Raw genomic sequence first — 26,468 nt, 5'->3', positions numbered from 1 at the left:
GCCACTGCTTTCTGTCTTCTAGTGACTTTCCTATGTTTGATTTTGCAGATATGTTTAAATATCCTTCTCACTCTTTCTCTTAGCAATCAGTGTAAAGCTACTGCATCTGAGCAAGAAAGAAATCCATGTATTTTCACTTGTCTTAAATAGGATGCTGATGTCAATTTGATGCCTGTCACAGTGCAGACCTCAAAATGCAATTTGGCTAAGGAGGATAGAGTACCTCTTTTTCTCAGAATGAAGAGAGTGCAGCACCAGAATTAGAGGGAAAGCTGTCCAATGTCCGCTAGATGAAAATCTGATCCTCCATGCAAGAATTGTGATAATGACAATACAGTTGTTCCTCTGTATTCATGGATTTTTTATCCATAGATTCAACCTTCCACAGCTTGAAAATATTTTTAAAAATATAAATTTCAAAAAGCAAAGTTTGATTTTACCATTTTGTATAAGGGACACCATTTCACTCTGCCATTGTACTTAATGGGACTTGAGCATCCACAGATTTTGATATTTTCATACCACGGGTGGTCCTGGAACCAAACAGAGCAGATACCAAGGGCCCACTGTACTGACAGTACAAGTGGAGAGACCACACTGTTCTTCTGGCCAGCCATTTCTTGTCTAGTGATGCTTTTGACGAAGTAGACTGTCAACGAAAGGTCATGCTAGAATAAATTTGTTAGTTTTTAAGGTGCCATTGGCCTGTGTTGTTACTACTGACTAATGCAGCTGTCCCTTTGAAAACCCTTCTCCATTAAATCCTAGATAAACTGTCATACTATACCCAAATGACAGAGAAAATGGCATCGTGTCTAGGGCTGGATTTCAGTCAGGATACTGACAAGGAATTATGTTTAGTCCTCTGGTTGAGTCCTGGAAGATTTGACAGAAAATGCCTCTAGACATAGGAAAATGAATTTTTCTTCCATTAAGAACTGCCCATCTGTCTTCTCTCCCTGCTCTTAAAGCAGGGGTGCTCAAGCAGTTGCCTCCCTAAATTTGGACTCTCCATGCCCTTGCCCAATCTGTTTCTACCAAGTCTCTCTTTCTCACCCACTACTGATTTCTCACCCATTTTACACCAGTGAGAAAATAGTGGTCTGTATTGGTGTTGCTGAAGCATAGGGTTGACAAATTTACAAAATATCAGAAAGGGACAATTGAAATTCATGATTCACAGGGTTGACTGGAAAGCAGCTAGTAATATGATGTGTTCTGTCTAAATGCCAAATAAAAGTTAACAAGCTTTGCTGTAAAATTAACATATTGTTCACATTTTCATCAACATAAATTGCATGGTGAACAGACTTATGTCTTTATGAAAACCCAGCTTTATAATGTATTACATCTGAATTTGTTTTAATTATAACAACAACAAAAATGCTTGACAGCTAAAATTCAGAGTAACCTGGATCTCACATTTGGCTAGATTTACAGAAAATCTGTTACTCTCACCACTCCATTTGTGGAGTATGGAACTGCAAAAACCTTTTCTACATATGATCCTGGAATACCTCAAAACTCCAAAAAGAGTCATAGAATCATAGAGTTGGAAGAGACCCCAAGGGCCATCCAGTCCAACCCCATTCTGCCATGCAGGAACTCTCGATCAAAGCATCCCTGCCATATCGCCATCTAGCCTCTGTTTAAGGACCTCCAAGAAAGGAGACTCTGCTTAAAGTCCTCCAAGGAAGAAGAGTCTAAAATCCAATAACAGTTAGTCTAATCCACACTCATATCAACAATTCAACTTGACTTCAAGGGTTGAAGGGTTGTTGTTAGGATGTTTATTTCTCAGTAGCAACCTCCAATTTTATTTACTAGCTTCAGTATGTTAGCAACCCTGAATCTAAAATATGCGGAATATGCATGCTTTATTTCCTGTCCTCATTAGTGTCTAAGCATTGACTGGGGGCTTTTTAGGAACAATCAAGTTCATTTCTACCCAGAAACTGAATGCCTGTTCATGGAACATATTGACAATATTAAATTTGTGTCCCCAGAGAATACGGTCATTATATTTCTGAAGCACTGCTTATATTCTTCTTCTATCACCTCATTTGAGTGTTACGGCAATACTGTGGATGTAGAATAAGAAAAGTGGAGGGGAGAAATGGCTCTGGCTCTCATACATTTCTTTCAGATGTCAAAGCAGAGAGATGATAAAAACTTTAAAATCCACAGTACCTTACTGGTCCTTGATTAAGAGTGTAGCTACAGGGGTGGGGGGAATGAGTGCATTGGCCATGAAATAAAAATTCACCCCTCCAATGAAATTTTCCTTCCTTCCTGCATTTTCTGGCATTGCAGAAAGTAAGAAACTGAAGATAGTACACAGAGTTCTTCTATTTGCTGTGTATACATTCCATAGCTAACTTTGCCTCTTTTCTTTGAAGATTGAACTGTATTTTTCTTCTTCCTTCCTTCCTTCCTTCCTTCCTTCCTTCCTTCCTTCCTTCCTTCTTCACAAAACATTTTTATTGAAAGAAATATAATTTAACAAAGTTCAACAGAACAAAATAAAATTTACAAACTATCAGCATTTCTTAACAAAACATATAATAAATGCATATGTGGCTAAATTCAATTAGGGAGGTCATGGCCTGACCTAAGCAGAATGGTGGAGGATAGGGGGCTTGGAGATGTCTCATCTACAGGATTGCCATGAGTCCAGGTTGACTCAAGGGCAGCTAATAACAACAACAACAACATTCCTTTTTGTAGTGACCCTAATTATGCTAAAGGCACCAGATACCTGGAAGCTAGGCAGGCCTGCTTGAATAACAGACTATCAACAAGTGTTGTATGCTATATTTCAGAGGAAGGAACTGGCAAAACCAGCTCTGAGTATTTCTTACCTAAGAAAACCCTATGTAATTCATGGGGTTGCCATAAGTCATTGGGTGACTTGAAGATATACACACACAGACACACACTTTTTGTATCAATAGCACATAGCAACAACACTTTAGATTTCTGTACTGTTTCATAGGAGATTATCGCATTGGAAATCTCTACCGGATCTTCACTGGGTTACATGTGGATTGTAACTGTCAGGCATGGATCTTATTGCATTTCCCCATGCCCAGCAGTAGACAGCCTACATTCAACCCAGTCGTCTCTTGCAGCTTTTCATGAACAGGTATTTTTTTATGGATCTGTCAGAGATTTCCCATGTGATAATCTCCATAGTGAACTAAGCACTCTCTAAGCGGTTTACAGTGTGTTAGCAAATTGCCCCCAACAAGCTAGGTACTCATTTTACCAACCTACAAAAGGATGAAAGGATGTTTATGTGTAAGATGTGTATATATGTTTTATATGCGTTTGTCTCGCCACAAGCTACTTCCAGTGGGACAATGGATTTTATGAGCAGAGAGATAGGATTGCCATGGGAAGCCCTCTGCACTTTGTGATAGCAAAATTTTATATGGAACACTTTGTAAAGCAAGCTCTAGAAACAGCACCAAAAAAGCCCATGGTTCCGATATGTGGATGACACTTTCACCATCTGGAGCCATGGAGAAGATCTGACCATGTTTTTGAACCATCTGAACAATATTCAGCCAAACATCTAATTCATGATGGAAAAAGAAAAGTTAGGAACATTGTCCTAGTCATCTGCAAACTGAACCACACAATATACAGAAAACCTACACATGCAGACCGATACCGGCACAAGAACTCCAACCATCACGTAAGACAAAATAGAAGCACAATAAAAACATTGGTAGACCAGGCGAAAAATATCTGTAAACCCCACTTCCTGGAAGATGAATCAAAGCGCCTAGACTGGGCTCTACAGGCTAATGGTTACTCCAGCTCAGACATCAGAAGGGTTGCCAGACCCAGAAAAACCCAGAGGCATGAAAACAAACAACTACTCAAAGGGAAGGTATTTTTACTAAACATCAAAGGAGTCACAGACAGAATAGGGAAACTGGTGAGGAAACAGAACCTTCAGATGACCAAGAAAATCCAGCAAATGCTGCGCTCAGCAAAGGACAGGAGAAACCCTCTCAGGACCGCAGGAGTTTACCGCATACCATGCAGCTGTGAACAAGTCTACATAGAGACGACCAAACGTAGTGTTCAAACATGAATCAAGGATCACAAAAGACACTGCAGATGGAGTCAGCCAGAAAAATCAGCAATAACAGAACACGTTATAAACCATCCTGGCCATATAATGCTGCTTGAAAACACTGAAATTCTGAACCATGCCAACAACTATCAGGTCAGAATGCAGAGGGAAGCCATTGAAATCCACAAACACCTGGAAAAACATCAACAGAAAATAAGAAACCCTGAAAGTAAACAAAGGGCTGGTACATACTGACGGTAAACAATGTGGCGGCGGTGAATTTAGGGTTCCAGACTACACAGCAACCACACGGTCTGGAACCCTAGAAAGTGCTGTTGCCATCATCATGGTGGCTTCCTGTCCACATGGGCACCACCATGATGATGGAAGCGACGTGCAGCGTACAGACGTTGCTATGCTTCGCTTACATTACTGGTACGCCAATGGTGCATTGGTGATGTGCGCCAAGTGGCGTAAAAAGAAGCTGCTTTTTGCAGGTTCTTTTTACTCTAGAGGAACGCCACACAGTTTAGCTGCTGTGACATCCCTCCAGAGGGAAAACAGCTGGCTCCATGATGCCCTTTCGGGGTGGTCTGTTGAGCCCCAAAGTTTGGCTACTAGTCCTGAAAAACACCAAACTCAAGACCCAGCAAATACAAATGAAAAATACCCAGGGTCAGGGGGATTTCCCAGCAGACAATGGATCATTAATTAAATAGACACCCTGAGGCCTTGTCATTCAACACCAGAACAATACACAGATTAACATGTAAATTGCTTCCTCTCAACCAACAATATATATGCCACTCTCTCTTTCATGCCAGCATTCTCTGAAGATGCCAGCCACAGCTTCTGGCGAAACATCAGGAATAAACTCTCCTAGAATGCATCCTCATAGTCTGAAAAAAACCACAAAAAACTACAGATGCCAGCCCTGAAAGTGTTCAACTTCACATAGAACCAATGGTTTGTGGGAGTTATGGCACCACCAAATGTTTTCATACAGGCATCTTTTTTTTTTTTTTTTGCCAAAAGTCAGAGTATAAATCAAATGAAATCTTTAAATACATACAATCCTTGCCTAAGATTCAAACACATTGCAAACATGTGCCCAATTGCACTAAAGATTCTTGAGCATCAGCCTCCATCTAGCAAACCACCTCTGAAAGGCAGGTTATGCTGGATATAATGTTGCCCACTGTTGAAAAAAAATGTAAAAAATTCTAGCAAGTATACTTAAGCCCTTGATTGTGCCTAAAATAGGTTTTTGGATCTCAATGATAATCTTTAATCATCTTTAAACAATTTCCGTAAAAAATTGGTACGGGCAAATAGCTAACATTTCATGGAACATGTATTTAACCTGGTTCAAAGGTAGAGATTTAAAGATTCTACCAGCATAATCTTATTTTAATTTACGTTCTATGAGATATGAGAAGGAGGATGGGGGACAGTTAAACTGTAGCTAAAGTGACAGATTAATATAATTTTTGACAGCTATTTGAATAGATGTTTTATTTGGAAATTGGAACTGTTTTTAAGGTTTGTATATGCAGTAGTTTTTTTTAAATGAATTGCAATGTTTTATCTTCATATACTGTACTGTTTAAATAACTTTTACATTTATAATTTTATTGAAAGTTTTATGTAGTTTTAATTTGTATTTTTTTAAATTTACAGTTAGTCAACTTGAGTCTCGTTGAGCTAAAGGTGGGATACTACTACTACTAATATCAAATATCTTTAATTTGGAGGGAAAAAAGCCACCTGTTTAACCATTTTTTATCTATTAATAGTCAACTTTGGCTTTGCTCTCCCACATCTTATGTGAGCCCAGAAGTCCACTACAAGATGAACCTTCAATTGAGAACAAACAATCCATCTAATCACCAGGAATCAATGACTGATGAGTCAAATTATGTGGTTTTGATGTCTTTGATAAAACAGCCCATAATAATAGTCTGTTCTGACTTGTTGGAGCTCTTTTTATCATAGCTTCCTCAAGGGATACTAGTGATCTAAATAAATATAAAACCCGTTATTTCAGTTGTATTGCCAGTGTTCAACCCACAAATAATAAACCATAGCTGGCACCGTTTGCTGCAATGATTATTTACCTCAGAGAGAAGCAGCACTCTGATAATACCACCGAGAAGCAATTATAACTCTAGAGATCAATGTCTTAGTTACCAAATCCTAATTCTTGTCTTTCAGGTCTCTGTCTTTCAGCTTTGCTCTTGATAAATTAGCTCTCCAGTAGCTTAATCCACAATTAGAGGCACAACTGTGAGCTAATTGATCCTTGACCTAAAAGGTAACAGAGCAGATTCCCATAGATCCTTAACTGAAAAAGAAATATTTATTAAAATCAAAGGGAATTCCTTTCATTTCTGTTGGTAGGGGGGGAGGATTTTTCCTGTAGCAGTTAATGACAACTGTCATTCACCTAAATCGGAGAAAGTAAAGAAGCAGGGAATACATTTGTGATGGGAACTAATCCTGCTGTCTGCCTTTGCAGATCTCAGATAAACTTGCCACCTCTGGATAGGAATGCACATTCATTGGCATAGCCCCACCCTCTGTTCTACCTTTTGGTCACACAGGAGTGTAACAGAAGTCAATATTTGTTTAGTAAAAATTAAGGACCCTTAGGGGTTATTCACATGGTGAAAATAATCCAGGATGAAATCGAGGAGTTTAGCACACAGCAAAATAAAGCAACTTACCGCTCCTGATTTGAAGCCAAATTTGGACTGCCCACTGGTTTTAATTGCATGGCTTTTGCCCCAAAAACTGTCATCCAGGTATAGCCCATCTCCAAGACTGGTCCCTGAACTTGCTTTGGCAGCCATTATTCAAAGTTGGGAGGTCAAAGGGGGAAGTGGTAGGAGTAGAGAAAACCTGGGAAATTTTTAATGCACCTGGAAAAGTGTGATGACAGAGGATTAACTGGGACTGTCCCTGCCAAAACAGGACAATTGGGGAATATGTAGTCAGCCTTCCACAGAGGAAGAATTTGATCTTTCTGAATCCAAATATGTATGAATATATGTATTGCATTTGTCTACCAATTAATAATAATAATAATAATAATAATAATAATAATAATAATTTATTTGTATCCCACCTCTGTAACACAATAGGGGCGGCTTACACATTAAAACATACAATCCCGTATCCCAATATCCCATCCCCCCTAAAATATAATTAAACAGTTCATAATTGAAAACATACTTTAAAATAACAAATTGATAAATGGCTATGGCAGAAGTCAGGGGTATAACAGGTTCGACTTTTTTAGTGGCCGGTTGTCTAAAAAGAACAATGAAAGGATCCTAGAGCAAATCAGGCCCAAACTATCCCCGAAAGCAAAGGTTGTCGTCTTTTGGGCATATCATGAGAAGAAAAGACTCACTAGGAAATACTATAAGGCTTGGGAAATTAGAGAGTGATAGGCATGCTCAGATTGCTACCTCTAAGTGCTGTGATAAAGTGCATCTTTAAAACAAGGAAATGCAACATGGGACATGCAGTTATAGAAATAAAACATGTATGTGAGAGTCAGAATGACTAAGCATGAACAATTAAGAAATCACACAGGTGTAAAGGATGATATAATTTAGAAGTCTTGGGAGCCAAGGACAAAATTATGGAATGTACATTGGTAACACCTGAGACTTGTTACATGTACAAGGTGATCAGATGATGTTCATGAGTTGGACTTGAGTATGGGATGAACAAAAGTCAACCAATCATTGTGAATGTACACACCCACTGGGTGGTAATTGTCTCGTGGGTGGTAACAAACATTTGCTATAATAATTGCCAGTTTTGCTAATGTAACTTGTGGGTAGTTGTGGAGTATTGGTAGAATGTAGAGATATTGTGGATTGTTGGGCATATAGAGATAGTAACTGTATATAGTAGAATAAAGTAGATCTTTTATCTAAGACTACTGAGTTGTGTTGGTGTCTTGAGTGAAGATACAAGAACCAACAGAATCCTGATGGTGTTTGGAGACATCTGAAGAAGAAGAGTGAGAAGGCTTGGAGAAGTTTGTCAGGGTTTTCAGCCTATTCTCAGAAAACTCTGCTGCTTTGGGAGAAAGCAATAACCACTGACCAAAGCTGGTCAGCTCAGCTTCATTAACAAGGTGGTGAGTTACAGCCTGAGGTGAAGAGCAACAACTCCCATCATCCCCGACAGATCATAAATGAGATTACAGTGCCACAGATGATTCATATACTGCAGGTGTCCAGAAATAAATGGAAGCCTCTGATACCGCAGATATACAGCATACGCTGAAAGCAGCACCGTAAGAAGTGGTGGCATGCGCCGGAAGAAATAACGCCACCTCACGACACCCCAAGCACGAGCCCCATTACTTGTAATGGCGCTCGAGCATATGCATTTTTCTTTTACGTGGGGGGGGGGGGGTCAGAACGGATCCCCACATAAAAGAAGGGCGCACTGTACCTATAAAATATATTTTCAGAGTGGTATTGTCTAGATACATTGCAGGGCTTCAGAAGCTATGATTTTTCCAGAAACAGCCTGCACTGCCTCTCTGAGCCTTTCTGATTGAAAAAAAAATGTGCCTACTGTTGATAATCTAAAAGTATTTAAGTAAAGCTCAAAGAGTTTAAGGGAAAATGGAGACTTTCATAGTGCAATTTGGAACCTCAGTCATGCACACACTTCAAGAGACTATACGGTTGATTCAGAGTGACAGTATATATTTTTCCATGCATTTTAACATTGGCAACCCCACAAAATTAGCTGTTTTTTCTTGTAACACAAGGCCTGGTATTTGCAAATACAGAATTTAAGTAAGAAACGAAGGATCCTTCTGGTGAGGTTTACAGTAAGTAACTGTAAAGATTATATTGTAATATACAGTATATGAGCGTGATTTGCCACTTCCTCAAACTAGCATGGCCATTGATATAAAGAATATAAAGAAAAGCAATATATGGCTGATGGAATGGGATTGAGATCCTAATGTGGTTCTATTGTGATATATCTCAGTTAATAAAGTAGATGTGTTCCTAGATACGGCTTTTTCTCTTTTTTTAAATGCTATTTTTATTAACTTTAAAATTAACATCACACACCCCAATCAAAGAAATAGCAATAGGTTGGATTAATGCTGAACGTTAAAAACAAAAACCAAAGTAATGACCACAGAAAATCTACAAGAATTCACATCTGAAAACTGAAATAGTCAAAGAGTTCCCATGCCTTGGATTACGTTTGGGAAGGGCAGCTATGAAAGAACTGGACAAGATCATAACGTTTATTATTATTATTATTATTATTATTATTATTATTATTATTAACTTTATTTATAAAGTGCCGTAAATCTACACGGCGCTGTACAAAGCCAAGTAAAATCAAGAATATAAAAGCCTGCCTGCGTACAATCTAAAAAGACATAACTGCAAACACTAAAATAAGGATAGACCAAGTCACTGCATTGCCCATCACCAGGTACGGCTGCAAAAGCTGAACAGTGAAAAAAGCTGCTGGGAAGAAAATAAACTCAGTTGAGATGTGGTGCTGGAAAAAAGTACTGAGGATATTGTGGATGTCCAAGAAGACAAATAATTGGGTTCTAGAATAGATCAAGCCCAAATACTCTCTGGGAGCCAGGATGACTAGAGTGAGGCTATCATACTTTGGACATATCACAAGAAAAAATGAATCAGTAGAAAAGTCAATGATGGAAAGGTGGAAGGCAGGAGAAAGAGAGGAAGCCCACATGCCAGATGAGTAGACTCAATGAGGGAAAACATGGGCCTGAGCCTGCAGGACCTGAGCAGAGAGGCTGAGGTTGAGGACACAGGGGCCTGGAGATGACTTATCCACAGGGTCACCATGAGTGGAAGTCGAATTGAGAACAATTAACAACAACAACAACAACAACAACAACAACAACAACAACAACAACGGAACATGGAATTCTATCCCAGGAACCACAGAACTGTTGTGAATGTATACTGTAGTGAAGAAACTGCAGACAGTTGAAACTTATTTTCGATTGTTATTATTGGAGAAGTCTATCTCTAATGATAGATCACCAGACAAACGTGAACATGAGTTTCAAAACAAATGAAAATTATTGAAGCTGGACAATCATTTAATGCTCTCACATGCCTGATGGATAAAACCCTATAAATGGGATGTAGTACATTGCCAGAGTTGTTGTTTTATGGTAGAACAAAACCTGGCGATTTTCTAAAAACTGTAATAGGATGAAGTTCTGTATCACATGCAGGCTTTGAACCACAACTGCAGCAAGAGAATAGCACCTTTGTCAGTACCTATTGCACGACGTTGCTTCAATCTGTTGCTGTTGTGCCTCTGAAGCACTCATAGGGGGCATCTTTTCATTGACAGGAAAACCCGTCAATAAGTGGCCAGTCGTAATGCCACCTCATTACTCCACAGATGTAATAACTGACAGTCCCAATACTGAGCAGTTACTTGATATCACTATTCTCCTTTCTCCCTCCCCCTCCCCCTCAATATTTCCAGACAGCCTATTTTCTGCCCCCCTGCACACACCTTTTTCTCTTTCTTTCTTTCTTTCTTTCTTTCTTTCTTTCTTTCTCCTCCTCCTCCTCCTTCTTCTTTTCCTCCTCCTCCTTTTTTAAAATTAAATTGCATTCCCATAACTCTAGAAATGAGTTTTTTAATTTTTTTTTAAAAAGAAAAGTATTCTGAGTGGGGCATAGGGCAGCAAGGAAGGATTAAGTGAGAATGTGGGACTGTTGATGGCACCAAACGCCCCTGTTGCACTACTGAAGAGAAGTGTGATAATAAAAGTTCCAACCCCATATGTGTCTATTCTTTTTAAATAACGCAATTGCAGCAAGATTGAGGTGAGAGTGGCCTTGTGCAATAAAGTCCTAAGTAATGAAGGCTCTGTGAAACAGATGACAGGTTTTTGCAGATCTCTGAAACAATGCATGACTGAAATACTCCCTCCTCACTCCCTACCGTTCCATAACGTTTTGGTAGTATTTATCCTCAGCTGAAACAAAGCTGCAATTGTGAGTAAGCCCCATTTGACTCAACAGGACTTAGTATGGGTAAATCCTTGCAGTTTATGAACTTATGTAACTGTGATATTTCACACTTTCATCCTGTTATCCTTGTTTGTGTGGACGATACACACTTTAGTTAAATAACATTGAACTTGAGCTATATTTAAACTACCGTTATATCAGTTTGATACCACTGGAACTGTCATGATATTACTATTATAGTATAGAGGTTATTGTAGCTTGATTTTCTTAGAATTCTCTGCCAGAGAGCTCTAGAGCCCTCCCATCAGCTACAAATCCCAACTGTCTACAATACAGAATTAAACTTGATTTAATCAACAATTCTCAGGGCACCTTGGTACCTTCTAGATACATAACTGAACTATAAATCCAAGACCCCTGGCTCTTGGGACAATTAGAGTGGTATGGAATGCATGTAATAGTGATACAAGTTAGAGTCAGAAGTTTCTAATCACAGTTCTAATGCTCAGTCCAGTGAAGTTCTTGTTTGAGGATCTTGATTAATGTTAGCTCTTAGCATTCCACAAGAGTCTATCCCTTATGTCTTCCTTTGCCTCTTGTTTCCTCATCTGTTGAAATTTAGACTAAGTTCTTTGAGCCAGGGTATATGGCTTTTGCTGATATTTCTCTGTAGAGGGCCATCCTCACTGCTGTTGTAACAATAACAACTCAGCTTTTCTCCTCCTCCTTCTCCTGTCCTGCCTGCTTTCAGCCTTTGTTTGAAACCTTCAGTTTACTTGTCAACATCCAGGAAGTACTTGCAATCAATTTCCCCCTTGCAATATAACTGTGATTTACCTGAAGTTTTTTATTACTTGAGAATCATGATGGAGGGCTGCCCAATCTCTGTTCAAAAAATCTTTCTCAATAATGTTAGACAAATGTAACTCTCATTGAAATAGCCATTAATGCCTAGAAGTGTGTTGAAGGCCTATGAATTGCCCAATTACTAGAGAAGGATGTAGTTTGCAGTGTTGGCCATTGATATAAATGCATTGATCTTTTCCCCAAAGTTATTAAAATCGGAAAGAATTGCAAACACCCCTGCTGCACCATGCCACAATGCACCTTATTGATTCTATGAATCCACAGTAACTCAGCATTTGTTTTCACAGCAAGTGAAAACTGCTATGAACAGCAAATGCTCTTTCCAATTTATTTTTATTTGTTAAAATGCTTGACTAGAAAACTGTTTTGTGGAAAGCACAGGAGCATACCTAGCATCTCCCATGACACCATTTAACAGGTACTAAAATAAAGCAAAGCTTCTGCTAAGAAAAACAGAGGCCCCAACCCAGGGGAACAAAGGCACAATCTAGACAAATACTCAAAAACACAATTCCAGCTAATTCTGAGTGTGCATTCATTTAGATTCTGCATTTCTGAAACATATTAAACAACTGAATCAAGTACCTGGGGACTCCCCATAGCCAGCCATGGGGAGCTGGAGTGCCGTTCAGTGATTAGAATGGGTAGAATTAGTTGTTATGGGGCCCAGATCTACCATTGGCAGTGAGGGATGCTGGATACCATCTGTGAAGGGCCTGGAGTTTATCTCTGCCATGTGGTGTAGTGGTCTGAGTGTTGGACTCATACTATGGAGACCAAGGTTCGATTCCCAGCTTGGCCATGAAACCAACTGGGTGTCCCTGGGCAAGTCACACTCTCTCAGTCTCCTCAGGGGAAGGCAATGGCAAACTTCCTCTGAATAAATCTTGTCAAGAAAACCCCATAATAGTGTCACCTTAGGGTTGCCACAAGTTGGAAACAACTTGGAGGCACACAACAACAACAACAGCAATAACAACAACAGTATATCTTCTGCTGCATCATTTGCCAACAATAAAGTTTATCTTACAGCAGTAATGTGTGTCAGTGTTTAGTACCCAAGAAAGTCTTGTTGTCACCTGTGGATCAGCTCTTTCCAAGTACACCAAAAGTGGAGGCTTCATCAGCATGACTAGCTATGGTGCCCATGTGCTGGCAGTCACTGGTATGAAGGTGCCATGCTATTTATTGTTTATTTGCTCTTTTCTTCTCAGCTATGATAGCAGGAGCATATAGAATTGTCCATGCTACGATGAGACCACTGAAATGCACTATCATGACTGGAACACTGATGAAGACATCAGTTCTCTTGTTTGTTTTTAAACAGTGCCACCAGAGAATTGCCGAACAGCTCTATCATATCCTGCAGTGTGTAAACATGTTGTTCCAAAAATGTCAGCTGCTCTTCTCTGAAAAAGAGAAATGTTGCTAATATGTATTATCAGACCCACCTCACAAATTCCCTTCTAAAAGATTTTTATACTATATTGCCAAACTGCTTTTTGAACCCAGAGGAATTTAATGACCACTTTAGGAGAGATATAAGGGTGACTTCTGAGAAAGAAACAGAAAAACGCATGTGTGCAATTCCATACCACCACCACCACCATTTCTTAAGAGCAATAGTGTTGCACAAAACAAAATGCCAACAAAATCCACAAAATACCGATATTTGTACTGGCTAACTGAAAAGCACAAAATGCATCATAGTATGTGCATTTTGGCTGGCCAATAAGAGTATCACTCTTCTGTGGATTTTGAATTTTGTTGTATTTGACTGTGTGGCCAACTATGCTTGAATATGCTTCCTGTAAACAAAATAAAAGATTCTGCTTGCAAGCTTATAATAGTGAAAACACACACAGAGAAGAAAAAAAGAACATAGAGGAAGGAAATATGTTACACAAAGCCATGCTGGAAAACTACACCCTGAGATATATCCTATAGACAAAGTAGAGGCTTCCTTGAACACAAATCAGTGTGCTCTGAATAGTAAACAAATTTTACAGAAAGCCAAACAATTCTGAATTTATCTCTGAATGTCACTTATAGCATACTACTTTGAGATATGAATGCCTTTAAACTTTAACACACTGGTTCAATATCAAACCCACATTAATATTTATATATACTATATCTACTCAACTATACGCTGACGTCATATATATAGGGCAGGTTTGGGGGCCAAAATTATGGATTTTAATATGACCTGTGTATAACTCGAAGGCAAAATTTAGAGGCATGTAACAAAAGATGTAAAGGATGAAACAAAGGAAAACAATACCCAAGAACTTACAAAATTCCAGCAGGCAAAACTGTTTGTGCTCAACCTAATGGTTGGATGGATGAGAGAGCAGAGCGGAATAAGTACTTCCAGGACAGATTATACTCTTGCCTTTCACCAGGGGAAGGTTCCTTTTTTTCCTAAGAGTTCAAGTACAGTATTTACATTGACCAATGGATAACTTGACTTGGATTGTTTGGGTCACTTTCTTGACTAAAATTTTTAAACTTATACATGAGTATATACAGTACAGTACTCTCTCAGACACTTTGGCAGTTGTCCATGAAAGAGATAATATCAGCTTGTACTCACTTTACCAGAACATTTTCATGTATGAAAAACATTTTAATAAATAGTCTGTATGTAAACATTTGTATAAATACACAAATTAACTTATACTATACAATAAATGCCTGATATCAAAACAAAGTAGTTAAATTGAGCTCATGCAGATTTTCTTCACTGAGGAAAATATGTGAAGTGCCAAATATTTAAAAGCCAAGAATCTTTAAAGTACACCAACTTTAGGTCTCCTTTTATTTAGATCTCTATTGATACTAAGATTGATGGTCTTTCTTGTTTTCCATTCCTCTTTCCAACTCTTTTTTATTTTTAGACTGCAAATATGAAGACAAGGACTTTTCTTACCTTTATTGATTTATAAGCTGTTCTGTTGAAGAGATAAGGTGTGAATGCCTTGAGTAAGTAAGTGAGTAAGTAACAGTATTCCCATTTGAACAAATGGGAATAACATTCTAATCCAGTGGGTAATAGTAGTAATATCTTCTCCTCCAACAGTGTTGCATATGTTCATTATTGGTTTTATACCACAGTCTTCATATAGTGTATTGAATAAATCTATGGGCCTCTTACAGTTAACATTCATTAGTCACTTCGGCTCATTCAGAAAATTTACAGTCTTGGGCTAATTCTTCATGAGTTAATGAAGGAAGAGATCAATTTCAAACATTCTGAAATGGAGCAGACATGTTCAGTTGACACAGCTGAAAAATAAATGACCTCATGTTCCCCTGAAGCAACTAATAACTGGTTTTAAAACAGTGTGTCATGTTGCCAGTCTTGTTAATGATCACTAAACACTCTCTGCCTGCAAGACCTGTTACACCCTACATGGGAATCTGCTTGTTGCAAGTAATCCTTACTTTAGTGAGGTTCAGAAATGCCCATAAAGGCAAGATGAATGGGAATGGAGTTAAAAACAACTAGGGGAGAATGCTGATTTTGGTAATACAAATTTATCGGCAATTTGATTAAGGACTTAAAAGTGTGCCCATGAGTCCACATACAGCCTCCAGCCCACTGTTCATGCAATCCCAGAGCCTCCTCCTACTGACTCAACTCTCAGACCATCCTTTTCTTAGCAGAGAGAAAGCCTGCATCTGCACTGCAAAAATAATATGGTTTGATACTACTTTAACTGCCATGGCTCAATGCTATGGAATTCTCTACCACAATAAAATTCCATTCCCACAACAAATTACCATTCCCAGTATTCCCTAGCATTGAGCCACGGCAGTTAAGTGGTGTCAAACCACATTATTTCTTCAGTGTGGATACAGCCAGAGAGAGAGAGAGAGAGAGAGAGAGAGAGAGAGAGAGAGAGAGAGATGGGGAATTGCTTCTCCTTGATGTTTGGACATCATTCACTGTTTCCACCTCTCTGTCCTATTTAAAAATTTAAAAATCTGTTTTTCAAAACCAGAACTGCCTGCTGTTTTTGTAACTTGAACTGAAAATCTTGCAGAAAATTTCTAACAGTTTCACCATAATAAACAGCATAAAAATTAGTTTTTAGAAGACAAAGAAAGTTTGCGCCAAATAAAGTGATATGACTACTATCTATTTATTTGTCTCAAAAAGAAAGAAAGAGAGAGATGCTTACTTGACATTTTATTTCTAAATAAACTACCTGCACACAGCTACAGATGACTCATTTTCCTTACCTTTGCCTTCCATATTTAATGTACTTGCTTCTATCACACTCCTAAGATACATTAAGCACTTTACAAGACTGGTAAGTGTTTTGTAAGGTGTTTGGCAGCCCTTGCAAAGTGATGACTTGTTATTGACTTATCACATCCTTAAGAAGCAGCTGGCTCCACAAATCTCAACTAGTGCAGCGCAGAGAAAAAAGCAATCTTTTCCCAGTATTAAAGCATTGCTGTAGTCAGTTTCCTTGTTGACAGTGCAGTATGCCAGGAGATGAAAATGGAATCCTATGTACATGTATCTGAGAGGAAACACCAGCAAGACTTAATAATTGTATATACATGGCTAGAATTCTTTTGTTAGTGTCTTATTCATTTATTTGATTTGTATCATCCATTACTCTGGTCTTTGACATGCAGTGCAGCTTCCAATTTGATTAAAAAGAATCTACCAGTCCAAACATATTGGCCTGAATTCTGTTGTTTGGACCCCACCAGAATAGATCAACTGAATCAACTGTGTTGAGTCAATAATCCCATAGATTCACCAAGCCCATTCTAGTTGAGACTAAGGGCCTATGATGCTATAGCATCAAACTGATGGATTGGTGTTACTAGCACCTCTACCTCACCATATGATTTCAGTGGTATCCTTTTATTCTTCCATGTGAGACCATCTTGAAAGCATTTATTTTTACTTGCCCCAGAAATCTGTTAATGTAGTAGCACCAATCCATCGGTGCTACGATTAATGACAATTATTAAGTTAATGACAGATGTTAATGACAGATTTCTGGGGCAACTATCCTATTTTTACTGCAGTACAAAAATTAAGTTCTATTTCAAAGGTCCAAAACACAGAGAATCATAGAATCGAGGGCCTGTTACAGACAGCCAAAATAAAGCTGCTTCGAGTCACAGTGGAGGTACGGTGTTTCAATGATGCATGCGTCCTAAGAGTCCAGAAGTCGCACCAAAGCCATGCTCCTGACTGGAGCGTGGCTTTGGTGTGGCTTCTGGACTCTTAGGACGCATGCATCATTGAAACACCGTACCTCCACTGTGACTCGAAGCAGCTTTATTTTGGCTGTCTGTAACAGGCCATAGATTTGGAAGAGACCCCAAGGGCCATCCAGTTCAACCCCTGCCATGCAGGAAATCACAATTAAAGCACCCCTGACAGAGAAAGGAACTATGGAATTCTCCTAGTGAATTCACAGAATCATATAATCACAGAGTAGGAAAGCACCTCTTGGGCCAAATGAATTTAATCCCCTGCTCAGTGTAGGAACTCCAACTAAAGCATACCAGTGGATAGCTATCCAGCCTCTTTTTGAAGACGTCTAGTGAAGGAGACTAGACAATTTATTCCATTGCTGAACTGCTCTTACTGTTCCTTCTAATGTTCACTCGAAATCCACCCTTCTGCAACTTCATACCATTAGACCTTGTCCTACTTTCTGGGGCAGCAGAACAGACTTGCCCACTGCTCTCTCTGATAGCCCTTGTGGTATTTAAAGAGTGCGATCATGACACCCAATTATGTCATGTCAGTCTTTTCTTCCTCGGGTGAACATGTTCAACTCTTTCAACAGCAAAGATGTATTTCAGGGAACCAGTAAGAGTATCCTGGTGCTTACTGGACTCTGTTCTTCTGGCTCCCCACATAGTAACACCAAGACAATACTTTGCTGAGTAAGGGAGCAAAGGAGGCCTGGTGGTGCTGTGGTTAAATGCCAAATACGCTGAAAGCTGCAACAGAAGAGCCCATCACGCACCCTGGAAGAACTAATGGGGCGTGCACCCATAGTGCGCGTGTGCTGCGACAAACCGCAGGCGCAAGCTCCATTACTTCCTTTGGGACTTCAGCATACGCTGATTTCCCCTTATGTGGAGGGATCCGGAACGGATCCCCACATAAGGGGAGGGCCCACTGTACTGCAGCCCCAAAACTGTGAGTTCAATCCCAGGGCTCCAATGCTGACTCAGCCTTCCATCCTTTCATAGGACCTTATCACACATGGGAAATCCCGAAGAGAAATGAGATTTAAACGAGCTTTAAATTAGAAAATACCTGCAAATGCAGGAAGTTAATCACACGACGTCACTGCTAACATAAAATAACATCAAATTAAAGCAAAGGTAAAATGGAGAAAAAGGGCAGCTTTTTACTTTCGGAACTTCCCAAAAGTAAAAAGCTGCCCTTTTTCTCCTTTTACCTTCACTTTAACTTTGCGTTATTTCACTTTGGTAGCCATTTCGTGTGATAAACTTCCCGCATTTGCAGGTTTTTTAAAAAAAATTAAATCTCATTTAAATCCCATTTCTCTTCAGGATTTCCCACATGTGATAAGGTCTGAGGGCCAGTAAAATGAGTACCCAGCATGTTGGGGGCTATTGGCTTACAGATTGTAAAGTGCTTAGAGAGTGCTGAGTTCACGGATAAGTGATATAGAAATATAAATGCTACATGCTGTAAATGTTAAATGGGCATTGCGAAACTGCTGGTTTCTATTTTCTGCAAACCCAAGTCCACTTACATAGATGTAAGTTCCTTACTGAATTCCAGGCAATTATTTTGTCATGCATAGATGCTTCTAGTAGTATTTTCATTAGATCGCTGTAAGGCTCTTTACCTATCAATATTTTACTCCATAACAAACAACACTGAGCAAGAAATCAGCCTGAGGAAGATCAGCAAAGGAACACTCAAGGCCCTCTACCTCTGCACTTTCTGTACATAACAAACAACTATTGTAAAGTAGCTTGGGTGAAAGAGAATACTCAACCCAGTACGTAAGTCTCTTTACCTCCCCATTTCATTTCCACAACAAACAACCTGCTTTGGGTTCCATGCTACCAAAATGGTGGTAGCAGTTTTTGCAGGGCAGCTAAACCCTCTCTTCTGCCCTTGAAAGCATGTTATGTTTTACCACCTGCTAGAGTAGCACATCTACAGCATGACTCTAAGCATTCTTTCTTGGAAATATGTCCCATTGATGTCAATAGATCTTGCTCCCTAGAAAGTAGGTTTAGGATTACAGGCTGGAATGTTTTTAGGGACATAGGTACACATAACTTTGGGTTACGTGTGCATATTATAATTTCATTGGCCAGGACACAAGGAGCTGTTCACTAGCCTCTTGCACACTATTCCAAAGCCTCCTCTCTCACAGCTGTCAAACTGGGAGACCAGCATTACTGCTGTTTATTGGCCCAGCTCTGGGGAGTGGAGAGAGGTGGAGGTGACCATTTTTACTATGCTAATTCTTTCTATTGCAAGGCAACATAAAGACAACACACACACACACACACACACACACACACACAGAGAGAGAGAGAGAGAGAGAGAGAGAGAGAGAGAGAGAGAGAGAGTGTTTGTATTAAGTACTTGAGCAGTCTAGGGCCAAAATTGCTTTAATAGCTGTTCCCAAAAGGTTAGGTGTGCTTCAGCAAACCTTTAAAGACTAACCAGCTTTATATCTGGTGAACTGGATTCTAGTTCACTTAATATAAAACACAGTATTTATTTTGTTTTATTTTTTTAAAGTTTATTTTTGTTTTTAAGCAGCTCAATTCCATGGAGAAATGTCTCAAAAGTTATGTTTTTTTGGTGGCAACCGTAGATCAGGCTGGAGCCTATTAGCAAATTTATTCTTACGTTTTGGAGGAGGAAGTAAGTAAGGATAGTTACCTGTTCTCTCAAAACTAATATGTTTCTCTACAAGACTGTGGAGAAATACTGTGATGGTTCTTCTGTAACAACAAAGAAGGACTTCTACGCATGGGGCAGAGGTCACAGAATGTAACACTGAAACTTGCCATGTCAAAGGGGAATGGGCAATATGGATATGTTTAGCTCAAAAGGGCAGATAGCCAGAAAGACCATTATATGTTCTGACAGGTGCCTGTAGTTTGCTTTATATTAATCAGAATGATTCTGTGACAAGGGAATGGGGGAGGAAAGGGAGGAGAGACAAGGCAGGAGACGTTTTGACAAGCGTGTGTATTGCTCAAAATTACCCCCACTTGCCTTAACAGATAAGGCTTCTGTTTCGGAAGGGGCCTCTTGATCAATCCTTTTGTCAGGCTGCACAAGATGGCAATAAAGTGTTCATGGACTTTACCACCCAAATGCCTCATTTTAAAGCAAATATTGAGATATATAAGTCTTGAGGTTTAGCTTTAGGTCTAAATAAAACACAGCTATTTTAAAGAAAGGATCTTTTTTTTTCTACACTACTCCCTGCTCTGCTTACAATGGCAAACTCTCCAGCCTTATACAAATGAAAACCAGGACATGTGTGGCCAATCAACATCAGCATGTGGTCAAGTAAGCAAAAGTTATAAATGGGAAACACACACGGAGAGAAGTTGTAGCAGTTTACTTTTGCATGAGCCTACTGGGAAATGTAAGAATCTGCCCCCTCCTCTCCACCCTCCACTGAGTCAACCAAAAACACTTTTGCACTCTGAATTCAGTTACAGCAGCAATTGAAGAAGGTTGAGTACAAAGGGGGAAGTGGGAGGTTGAAGCTGGGGAAGAAACTGAGCTTTCCTCAGTCCTACCACCTTTGCAGGAGTATTTTGTGAGGACTCAAGAGAGAGATTTCTCTGTGGCTGCTCCCAGACTGTGGAACTCCCTTCCATGGGAGGTCAGGTTAGCCCCCATCCTGCTCTCATTTTGGCAGCAGCTGAAGACATTCTTATTTACATAAGCTTTTGTGTATACATTTTACTTATGTAATGTGTGTGTAATTAGTGTGCTGTTTTTAATGCTTTTAGGTTTTCAATTTTTTATTGACATGGTTTTAACTATGGCCTGATACAGACAGGCGGGAAGTGGCATGGCGGCGCTGATTCTAGGGTTCAGGAGTGTGCAGCAACCACACGCTTCGGAACCCTAGTACATACGGATGCTGCTATCATGGTGGCCTCTGGTCCACATGGTGGCTGCCATGATGATGCCGATGCCGCGCAGCGTCCAAACGTCACTGACAGGAAGTGGCATCATGGCAGTGCCCCTTCCTGTTTGTGATGCCACAAAAAAGAAGCTGCTCTTGGTTGCAGCACCGATGCAGGGCACAAATGGGCGGTATGGACCCACCTGTCTGTACTGCCCCTATGTTCAGTTTTAATACTAGTATTATTTAATTCTTTTAATATTTGTAATTTTGCAATTAATGTTTTAGTTGCATGGTTTTTAAATTATTGTAAGCTGCCTTGAATCCCATTTTGGGAGAAATAAATCAAATAATAAATAAATAAATCTAATAAATAGCAGTTGAAAATATGTGATGACACAAGTTATGCTTGAGACACAGAAACAAAATAGAATCAGAAGACAAAAATACTAAGCAGATCAAGGAAACCAGGTATAACGAAAGTCAAGATTTGAAGTAAAGAATGGATGGTAAATATTGGATGTACAGATTGAATGTTTGCAAGATTTATGTATACTTGTTTGTTATATGCCATTTGGTCCTGGATTGTAAGTTTGGCTGTAATCAATGTGACATGTGTTGTTTTTTATTTGGAATAAAATATTTAATAAAGAAAGAAGAAGAAAATATGTGATTGCAAAAGATTAACTGGAACTGTATCTGCCAAATCAGAACAATTGGAGTGTAGGCAATGGAGATAGGCAAAGGCTGACCCATGGAGTGCATGAAGCCCTGGAGACATTTTTGGACCTCCCCATGTGAACCCCCTCCCTTTTTTTCAAAATTGATTTTTGCTCCTAAATTATCCTAAATGCCTTACAGAAGTATGGCAGGTGTTTTTGCCTAATGCCTTCTAAGGGCATGAAGGACATTTTAGGCCCAGGCTCTAGAGCAGTGGTTCCTAACCTTTTCTATGCCCTACACTTCTAGGAAATGTTGGATTAATGTTTGTAGCCCCTAAAAAAGTAATATTACAACTGGAGGTGAAGTCTGATTTCTCATTTTTGAACCACATACAATACTACAGAAGAACAAATTGAATTTTAAAAACAAAAGTTTTTAATTCAGTGCATAATATGCAAATCTAAATTGAGCAATTAGATTCTAATTTATTCAGAAAAAAATGAGTGATTACTCGTGGCATCTCACTCAAGGACACAAGCCACTCTTACTTGCACCCCTTGCAATGCCACCTCACACTCCCCTGCAGAAACAGGTGAAAACTGGAACACATGTGGCCAAGCAACATCAGAGTATGATGGCAAGATGGCAAACGTTATTAAATAGGAAGAATACATAAGACAGGAGAGGCTGCAACAGTTTGTTTCTGCCTAAAGGGAAGGGCAATATTCTGTCCCCTTCTCCCCTCTCCCCAGTGAATTATCTGAGTGTGGGCTACTTTTGCCTCCCAACCTAGAGTCACACAGTATATATGTACCCCACTCACTTCCATGCCACCATTCTCTAAAGATGCCAGCCACAGATGGCGGCGAAACATCGGGAATAAATTCTTCTAGAACATAGACACATAGCCTGAAAACCCCACAAAAAACTATGGATGCCAGCCATGAAAGCCTTTGGTATGCATGATGTTGGACTGAGGCCCTCCAGAGGTCTAGAGTAGCTCCAGATGGAGCAGTGCAGCCCACTGGATTCTGCAACCTGGCCACCTGTTCTACACTTGCAAGGCTTTTAAATACACTAGTACTCTTGAAGAATTACATGTACAGAAGTTTTCTTTTCATGGAGAGTCTGTGGAACCTTATTGCCACAAATGTAAATGGGTACATCTCTGCTATAATGTACTGCCACTGACAACATGTCACTTGTGAACCTCAGAAGTGAGGTGTTAAAATAATCCATTTTATTTTATCATATCTAAACACCCTCACAGATGGGACTGAGTATTGTGAGACAAACTGTTGTGTACTATACAAATAAAATAAAAACAAATCATTAAAAGAATTTAAATCATTTTTAAAAAATGCCTGGCTTCCAGGCAGAAACAAATACCTCCTTTGCTCAGTCTGTTTCGATGTTTCTTTCTTATAGAGACTGGCATTAACTTCTCTCTTTCTCCCTCTCTCTCTTTTTGTGCCAGTTCTCAACTATGCTGAATTTTGAAATAAAAATGCCATCTGCTGTGTCTTTACCTCTAGGAAAATGAACTGGTATTTCTCAGATAAGCACTTAGAAAGGTAACCATAACAATGATCCTGTCATATTCTCTCCAAACAAAACTACAAAACAAAACTAGTGAAAAGAATAATTGCAGGTTGGAGGAAGGAAATCTTCCTTCCAAGAAATTAGGTCTGAAAGCCCTGTGTGTGTGTGCTTAATAGTTAGGCAATACCAGTCCTAAACCTGACTCAGTGAAATTTTGGCAGGTTCACAAGTGAAATGTTAGTCATCACTTGATGAAGTAACTTCTAAAGATGTATGAATGACCCATTACAGACCTAACAGCACTCAGTGCAGTTCTGATATCCTCACAAATGCAGTGCTTTTCAGTGTAATCTATTCACATTGTCAGATGCCAGTCATGAATTATAGAAAAATCAAATGGTCCCTGTCACTAGGTGAAGCAGCCTGCTATTTTGAAACTATGAACCATGGTGTTCTTACACCATGGCATGTATCTGAGCAGCTCATGATCCGTGCAATCTCTGAAGAACAATGTTGACTAAAACTACTTGACTGTCATCTACAGCTTCTTGAATATTCATGTTACTTTTAATACATAGAATTATTGTATGACAGAATTCTAGCTAATCAAATTGGACACAGAAGTGTTGGAAACATTGTGATACAGAAGGAAAAAATATAACAAGGAATCAGCGACTCAGCAATTGGCAATGGTTTTTAATCTCTGTAAATATTTCAAGGCAAGACTAGATCAGAATTCTGAGAATTCCACTTTCAGATTTTAATTCATTTCATGTTATTGTATAATCACAGGCCTGTTGAAACAATCAAATCAATAAAAACATAATCATTGCAACATAATATAGAAACTATGAAACAAAACAGAATTAAAATAAAACCATTAAAATATAATCATTAAAACACAAACAGCTGGTATCTTGTCAGTATTTACAGGACTATGAGGTGGATGTAACAATCTTATACTGCAGGGGATCCACATTTATGGTTATTAACAACCATGGGATCCTCAGCACTCTTCTTCAGCACCACATCTTGAATGAATTTTGATTTTCTACCTATGCTTTTTCTTAACTGCCTAGCTCTCACATCCATACATGGTAATAGGGAATACAATGGCTTGTATGATTCTAACTTTTGTACTCAGTTGTATATCTTTGCAATTTTGGATATTTTCTAGTTCCTTCATAGCCACTCTCCCACTCTTAATCTTCTTCCAATTAGCCATTTCACTTCTTTCGCTGTTTTTAAAATGTCCCAGTTTCTCTCTCCTCCCACTTTCACCTTTTGTCCTCAGCTTATTTCAATTGTTGCAAATTGAATTCAAAATGCAAAAGCAGTTTTCAGGTGAGAGAGGAGGGATGAAGTATTGTCCTCCCCAGTAAGCTCAGGCATAAACAAACTGCTACAGCCTCTCCTAGCTTGTGTGTTCTCCCTCTATTATCTCCTGTCATCTTGACCAGACTCTGATGTTTCTTGGCCACAAGTGTCCCAAGTTTCATTAGTGAAATGTTGGAGGGTATGTGTTTTCAAATCCTATTATAACTTTCAGGAGCTACTCAAATGTTGAATGTACATACAGTCTCCCAAATAGCTCACATAAAACAATGGAATGCATGCCCTTTTCCAATCAGCTAAAATATTGTTTTAATCTTATAACTTATTGTGTTTTTATCTGTTTATTAATCTTGTTGTGTGCAGGCTTGAATCATAATTTGAGAGGACAGGCAAGCTATAAATGAAGAGCTAGCTAGCTAGCTAGATAGATAGATAGACAGACAGATAGATAATTTATAATAGATAAGTATAGATAGATAATACACCCTTCCTATGCATCTTCATGTGGAGGAACTGCTTCATCCAACCATTCCTTTCCCCTACTATTATCAAGCAGTGCTCTAGAGGTAGCTGATAACATGCTCTGTCTTCTGAGATGTCTTATGGTGAATATTTCAACACCTTCTCTTCCCAAACAAACCAAACAAAGTACATCCCCACGAGACCAAACTGATCCCTGTAGACATAGGTTTTTTTCCTTCCTTTTTTCTGAGAGGTAATTTTTCCCAGGATATTCCTAGCTATCATTGGAGCCCAAACACATTTGCCTCCAAAATTCTTCTTTGCAAATATGACAACAAATACTCTCAAGAGACTGGGGCAGCTGGGGATGTACACAGACATGCAAATATTTCCTGCAGGATATTTGTTATTTCACATGGGCATTTCCCACCCCAAAATGTTGCAATTCAAATCCATATTGAACAAATAGAAGTACAATGTTTGTTCTTGGTGCCTGATGCACAGTTGTAATCACAATTACAACGGGAATTATTAAATGTTAATATTAAACTCATTCATTCAGTTACATTTTGTGTATGGATGTCAGATTTCAGTTCCCAGATTCAAATCTTAAATCAGAGGTGAAAGATAGACATCAAAAGCTGAAGAGCAAATATTAAATCTTTGCTGAATTTCTTACCTGAATTTCAGTTCAGTTCATCTGTACTTGCCTTACTGGAGTGTGCATATGCTGACATACTCAGCCCTCCAGTTTTTTGCATGCTTCCAGTTTTATCTGTATTTCTTAAATGGCTTAACTTTAGCCAGTGTAATAAGTGAGAACAAGTTTTAAAAGTTATCTTCTTGAGTCAAACTAAGCATTTTGAGTACATTTTTGGTTACCTGGAATAATGCTTTACCAAGTGCTTCACAAAGAAGTGAATACCAGATGAGTTATCTAGGCATTTCATGATAAGATACTTGAAGATATCTCTCCCACCAAATGTAGTATCTCAACTCAACTCTACAAGACTTTTGCTGGTGCTTCGAGCTACTTTTAAATGTCTTCCAAGGTCACTGCTTTTTCTCAGCATCATCAGCTCTGACACCTTGCTTGGCAAACAGTACATTTTTCAACAGCATCTCATTAACATCCAGAGGCAAGCTGTCAGCTGTAAAAACATACAGTTTTTGCAGGATTCTTTGCTGTAGGCCTGTATGTCACTTAAATTCCCTTCAGATAATATCTTCTGAATTCTGGAGCGTAAGCTGGTACCATTCAAAGAAAAGTGGAAAGAAGGAGAGAGAAAGAAAGAAAGAAAGAAAGAAAGAAAGAAAGGGAAACAAATAGTGTTTCTAGGCTGT

Source organism: Sceloporus occidentalis, unplaced genomic scaffold, assembly GCF_023333645.1.
Source record: "Sceloporus occidentalis isolate IW3139 unplaced genomic scaffold, rSceOcc1.0.p SCAF_1, whole genome shotgun sequence".
NCBI classification, from domain to species: domain Eukaryota; kingdom Metazoa; phylum Chordata; class Lepidosauria; order Squamata; family Phrynosomatidae; genus Sceloporus; species Sceloporus occidentalis.
Note: the sequence above shows the minus strand (reverse complement) of the source record.